The sequence below is a fragment of the Elephantulus edwardii genome, unplaced genomic scaffold (assembly GCF_000299155.1).
Source record: "Elephantulus edwardii isolate Elephantulus edwardi_28Jun2011 unplaced genomic scaffold, EleEdw1.0 scaffold00074, whole genome shotgun sequence".
In the NCBI taxonomy this organism is placed as follows: domain Eukaryota; kingdom Metazoa; phylum Chordata; class Mammalia; order Macroscelidea; family Macroscelididae; genus Elephantulus; species Elephantulus edwardii.
Window position 1 is genome coordinate 11,464,038 of NW_006399824.1, and position 7,172 is coordinate 11,471,209.

The following is a 7,172-nucleotide window of genomic DNA, read 5'->3' on the forward strand; positions in this document are numbered from 1 at the left end:
AAAAAAAAAAGTAAATTTGTCACTATTTGCAGATGATATGATTTCTATTGAAAAGACTTAAGATTCCACAAAGGAGCTCTGGGAGTTTAGTGGTAAGGAGCTGCACTGCCAAGCCAAATTCAGAGACAGGCATTCAAATATATTTGCTGCTCTGTGGAAAAAAGATGGCACTCTTCTCCTATGTAATTTACTGCTTCTGAAAACTTGCTGAAGGGTCAGTTATGAGTAAATTCCAACTTGACAGCACATAGCAACAACAAAAAAGATTCTCATAAAAAACTTCAGGAATTAACAATTCAGTAATATTGCAAAATACAAGATCAGCACACAAATATTTGTTGGGTTCCACTGCATTAACAAAAACAACTCTAGAAAAGAAATCAATGTCACTTACGAAAGCTACCAAATTGATGAACTATGTAGGGATGATTCTGACTCAATGGTTCACAACAACCAGGATATGAAAGACTGATATATTAAAAAATGTTAAAACACTGAATTTGGTAGGTGCTGTCAAGTTAACTACAATTCATGGTGACTCTAAACAATAGATTAGAAGCTTGCCTTATCCTCCAGCATTTTCACAATCTCCAAAATACTCAACTCCATTGTTTTAGGCACTATGTTAATAACATCTCATTGAGAGGCTTTGTCGCTTTCACTGATCCTACACTTTCTACCTTTTCCAGAATATCTTTTTCTAACTAAGGGTTCCTCTTTGTAATATCCTCAAAGTGTGACACTAAATTTAACTATTCTTGCTTCTAATAAACACCCTAGCTGCACTTCCACCAAGAAAGGTCAGTTTATTCTTTTGCAGTCCATTGTATAGTCAATATTATTCATTAACATTACAATTGAAAGGTATTGTTTTATCTTTAATCTTCGGTCTTCTTTCCTCATTGTCCAATACTCTTTCAGATGTATATATAGCAATTGAAAAGACCAGGACTTGGATAAGGCCTACCTTAGTCTTTAAAAGGACATTGTTATCTTTAGCCTTTTAAGGAGATTCTTATCCGCGGATATTTCCAATGCAACGTAGTTTCTTAATTCCTATTTGATCCAAGTAAAAATGACATTATTGACAACTTTAATCTATTTTTGTCAAGTTATTGTCACCCTCTATGAGGTGGATTGATTCAGTGACTGGGGTAATTGGGATGGGTGTGTCAGAGGCAGTGAGATTGGCACAGGATAGAGCAGGGTTTAGGGCTGTTTTACACAGGGTCACTATGAGTTGCAAGCGACTTGACGGCACATAACAACAACAACAACAACAACAACATTGTCTATATAGGCCTAGAGGTGAGAATTTTTGTTTGCTTGCTTTTGCGATACCCATATTAAAGGTTGTAGGATTTTTTATCTTATTCAGTGTTTCCAGTCTTCTTCACTTTCTGCCAGAAAGGTTATATCCTTTGTATAACACAAGTTTTTAATGAATCTTCCTCCAATCCTGATATCACTTACTTCTTCATATAGTCCAACTTCTGAAATTATTTGCTCAACATACGAATAAAATTGGTTTGAAGAAAAGATGCACCCTGACACTCACTTTTCTATTTCTAAACAAGTCAGTGTTCCTCTGCTCTGTTCAGATAACTGCCTCTTGGTCTCTGTATAGGATTTGCATGAGGACAAATAAGTGTTCTGGGATTCCCATTTTTTTCAATGTCCATCATAATTTGTTATGTTTCTCAAAGTCAAATTCCTTTGCATAGTCCAAGAAAACATCTTTTTTATATTCTCTGATTTCAACCAGGATCAATCTGACATTAGCAAGGATATCCCTCATTTCATAGTCTCTTCTGAATCCAGTTTGAATTTCTGGCACTTTGTAGTCAACATAGTGTTCCGTCCATTTATTAATAATCTTCAGCAATATTTTACTTGCCTATGGTATTAGTGTACAGAGATATGACGCATCTCTGATGTATACCTTTCCTGATTTTGAAACCTGAGGTGCTTCCTTGCTCTGTTCGTACCACTGCTTCCTGGTCCAAGTATAGGTTTCACATAAGCAAATTAATGTTCTGAGATTGCCATTCTTCTCAAAGTTAACCACAATTTGTTGTGACCCACACAGTCAAATGACTTTGCATAGTCTGTGAAACACAGACATTCCTCTGGTACTCTCTGCTTTCAGCCAAGATCTATCTAACATTAGTTATGCTGTCCCTTATGCCATTGCCTCTTCTAAACCCAGCTTGCACGTCTAACAGTTCTCTGTTGTTGCAGTCATTTTTGGATAGTCTTCAACAGGATCTTGCGTGTGATATTGTTCTATAATTTCCACTCTCTGTTGTGTTACCTTTTTATGAAATGAGAATAAATATAGATCTCTTCCTGTAGGTAGTCATCCTCCAGATTTCTTGGCATGACCAGGTGAGCACATCCAGGAAAGAATCTGTTTGTTGAAATATGTCAATTGTTATGCTATAAATTCCTTGGGTTTTTGCCATTCCTTCAGAGCAGCTTGATTTTCCTCCTTCATCACCATTGCCTATTGATCATAGATTGGTTCACGAAATTCTTCTGTGTCAACCAATTCTTTTTGGCACAGTCACTCTGTGTACTGCTTCCATATTTTTTCACTCTGATTTACTTACAAAGTTTGAATACATTTTTCACAAAAATTCCTTCCCATTTCCTTTACCCCACCCACTCATCAAATTGTGCAACCCAACGATTAACACCCTATCCCCCCACCCACCCATTCTCACCACTCTATTTCCACTGTCACCACCACTACTATCTCACCTTGGATCCTTATACTCATTCTACAATAATTTTTTTTTTTAGTTTTGGGGGTTTTTTTCTTTTCCTTTTTTAAATATTACTCTGATTTATTTACAAAGTTTGTATGTATTGTTTTTCATAAAAGATCCTTCCAATTTCCTTCACTGCATACACCCATTGAATTGTGCAACCTTATGATTAACACCATACCCCCTATCCTGACCCCTCTATTTCCATCCTCTCCCCCTAGCCTTGGAGCCTCATACTCATTCTACAATAATGGTTTTATACAGTATTTGTTCTTGTATGACTGAGTTACTTCACTCAGCATAATGCTCTCTAGTCCCTCCCAAGTTAGGTAGTAATTTACAAAATGATTGCTCCTGTGTGCTGTGTAGTGTTTCATTGGATGAATGTACCACACATTCTTTTGATGCCTCCTGAGTCAGTCAACATTCTGTCAATATCATCTTAAAGTATTATAACTCAAGGCTTGAATTTATTCTTCAGTGTAGGGATGCATCCTATCTCCATACCTTTTCAATCTGAACTTGGAACAGATCATGTAGGAGGGTGGACTTTAGAAAGGAAAATATGATATCAAGATTGTAGGAAGACTTATCAACAACTTGTGTTATGCAGATGACACAACCTTGCTTGCCAAAACTGAGGAGTATCTGAGGCATTTAACATACAGAAGTTTTTCTCATTAGAGAAAAGCTTGGAAGAACCCTAGAAGCACTAAGCCGCAACATGAACAATCTTCCAAGCAGCCTGAAAAACCTATAACCAGGAGAGGATAAAATAGATGAATAGGACCTTCTAAAAATCAAATCCCTATGCATATACAAAAATTTCTCCAACAAGGTAAAAAGGGAAGCCACAGACTGGGGAAAAATATTTGGTAAGGACATGTCTGATAAGGGACTTATAACTAGAATTTATAGAATACTCGAGCACCATAACAAGATAAAGGTAAGCAACCCAATAGCAAAATGGGCACAGGATATAAGCAAACACTTCACCAAAGAAGACATTCAGATGGCCAACAAACACATGAAGAAATGTTCAAAATCTATCATCCTTCTATCATCCCTAGTCATTGTCCAGCTTTCTGAAGCATAGCAAGTAATGGCAAAGAGCATGGCCTGTATTAGGTGCACCTTAGTCTCCAGACTGACATCATAGCTCCTCAGTACCTTGGAGAGGTCTCTAGAAAATAAAAATAAATAAAACACACACACACACAAACAAACACACACACACACACACACACACACACACACATCTGACATGTAAATGGTTTACACCACCCAGGAACTCCAATCAAAGTACAGGCACCTAGAAAGAGAAAAGAAACTGAGAGAGAAGAAATGAACAGTCTGAGAAGAGGCAGATTTCCATGTTGTTGTTGTTGTTGTTATGTGCTGTCGAGTTGTTTTCGACTCATAGCAACCCTATGCACAACAGCCCTAAACCGTGCTCTATCCTGCGCCAACCGCACTGCCTCTGACACATCCATCCCGATTACCCCAGTCACCGAATCAATCCATCTCATAGAGGGTCTTCCCCTCCTGCACTGTCCCTCCACCCTCCCAAGCATGATGTCCCTCTCCAAGGACCCGTCCCTCCTGGCAACATGTCCAAAGTATGTCAGACGAAACCCCAGAATCCTTGCCTCCAAGGAGTAGCTTGGTTTAATCCTCTCCAAGATGAATCTGTTTGTTTTCCTGGCAGTCCATGGTGCATTCAGTACTCTTCTCCAGCACCACAGCTCAAAAGCATCCACTCTCCTTCTGTCCTCCCTAGTCATTGTCCAACTCTCTGATGCATAACAAGCGATTGCAAATACCATGGCCTGTATCAGGCACACCTTAGTCTCTAGAGAGACACCGTTGTTCCTGAGTACTTTAGAGAGGTCCCTAACAGCAGACTTTCCCATCGCGATACGCTTTTTGATTTCCTGACTGCTGGTGCCAAGAGTGTTGACCATGGAGCCGAGCAAACTGAAGCTGTGAACAATCTCAATCTCTTCGCCATCCATCCTAACGCTGTCAATTGGTCCAGTGGTGAGAATCTTTGTCTTCTTGACATTGAGCCTCAGTCCATACTGAAGGCTGCAGTCCCTGACCCTTCGCAGCAAGTGCATGAGGTCCTCCTCAGTTTCAGCAAGCAGGGTTGTGTCATCTGCATAACGGAGATTGTTAATAGATCTTCCACCAATCCTGATGCCACAATTCTCCTCATAGAGCCCAGCCTCTCGGATAATCTGCTCTACATACATGTTGAAAATGTATGGAGACAGGATGCATCCCTGGCGTACACCCTTCCCAATTTTGAACCATGCAGTGTTACCCTGCTCTGTTCTGACTACTGCCTCTTGATCCAAGTACAGGTTTCGCATTAGCACAATTAAATGCTCTGAGATTCCCATTCTTCTCAGAGTCAGCCACAGTTTGTTATGATCCACACAGTCAAATGCCTTTGCACAATCAATGAAACACAGATAGACATTCTTCTGGTATTCTCTGCTTTCAGCCAAGATCCATCTAACATCAGCAACAATATCCCTAGTACCACGACCCCTTCTAAACCCAGCCTGGACTTCCGGCAGTTCTCTGCTGATGTGCTGTTCTAATCGTTTTTGTATAATCTTCAGTAGAATCTTGCTTGCATGTGAAATCAATGACACTGTTCTGTAGTAAAAAAATGCAGATTTCCATAGCCATGGAAAAACTCCAAGAGCTAATAGGTGGCTCAGTAGCAGTGTTACAGAGGCTTTCTCTCTTCCTTCCATAGCCTCCCTCTTTTCCTTGTCATCACTTATCATTTGGCCCATCTGGTAATGCGTTGTGATTGCTGCTCTCCAGCTTCAATGCCCAAGTCTGGGTAAATGGGAAAGTCTTAGCAGCTCTGACTTGTGTACCAGGCTGCTCCTTGAAGGCAGGGATTCCGAAGCTTCATCTGACATCCTTTGGGCATGTTGCAAGCAAGGACCAGTCCTTGGAGAGGGACATCATGTTGGGAGGATGGAGGGACAGTGCAAGAGGGGAAGACCCTTGATGAAAAAGATTGATTCAGTCACTGGGGTGATGGGAGTAGGTGTGTGAGAGACAATAAGGTTGGCACAGGATAAAACAGAGTTTAGGGTCATTGTGCACAGGACCAGTATAAGTCACAAAAGCCTCAACAGCATATTACAACTACATCTTAACTTTGGAGAAGGCAAAGCAGAAGATTAGAAAACTTGATTTTGTCTTCTGGTCTGAGTTACATTCTTCAACACATTAAAGACATTTTTAAAATGGAAGACAGTTAAGGGAAAAATTAATAAGGCTGTATTTCGACTCACATTTGACTTAGAGTGACTTAGAGCATAAAATGTGAATGCAGTAGTTAGCAAAGCTGAGTGACTAGCACCCTTAACTTCCACCAGCAGTATGTTGATAAGTTAGATTCATCATTTTACAAATTTTTGCTTCCATAAACAGTTGAGTAAAAATTTTCTAGGGATGATGTTTTTAAACCAAAGAAGCTTTGTATGGTAGATATTTCAGCCCCTTGGAAATTGATTTTATAATATAATATGTGTGGCCATTCATATCCGTGGACTCCATCAGCCATGAGTCAAAATATTGGGGGGGGGAATTAAGTTGACAAAGCAACAAAGTCTAAAAAAGAGCATAAGTACTATTTGCAGAATATTCACATTGTATAAGGTATCATGAGTTACCCTGAGATTTAAAACATACAAGATGTCATGGGTTATATGCAAGTAATAGACGATTTTATATTGGGGGTTTAAGCATCCTGGGATTTGGCTACCTGAAGGATCACTGAATTAATTCTTAGATACCCAGGGTGATTGTCTGTATAGAAAACCCTTTGTTGAGTCAATTCTGGTTCATGAAAATCCTATACATTACAGAATAGAACCGCCCTATGAGTATTTTCTTAGTGAGCAAGGATTTCAGTCTAGAGACTAAGTTGCTCCTGATCCAGGCCATGCACTACTTGCATGACAGAAGAAGAATTATGTCTTTGAATTGTGGTACTAGACTTCCCAAAGAACAAACAGGTTTATCCTGGAGAAGGCAAAACTAAGCTGCTCCTTACAGGCAAGAATTTTGAGGCTCCGTTTCACATATTTTGGGCATGTAAGCAGGAGGGTTCTACCTAGGTTGCCCTTTCTGTTCGTCTATGTGTGTTGTGTTGTACATAGGGTTTTCAGAGGCCTGCCAGTTCAGAAGTGGATGGCCAATCCTTCTTCCTAGTCTGTCTTAATCTGAATGTTTAGACTTAGAGGAGCAAAGAAAAGCGACCCAACTAAGTGTGGAAACTACGGAACAATATCATTGATTTCACATGCAAACAAGATTCTACTGAAGATTATCCAAAAACGACTGGAACAGTACATCAGCAGAGAACTG

At 39.7% G+C, this 7,172-nt stretch overlaps 1 pseudogene; it reads right to left on the reverse strand.

Annotated features, from left to right (window-relative positions):
* LOC102871902 overlaps positions 1-7,172 on the reverse strand; it is a 182,169-nt pseudogene that overhangs the window by 57,707 nt on the left and 117,290 nt on the right.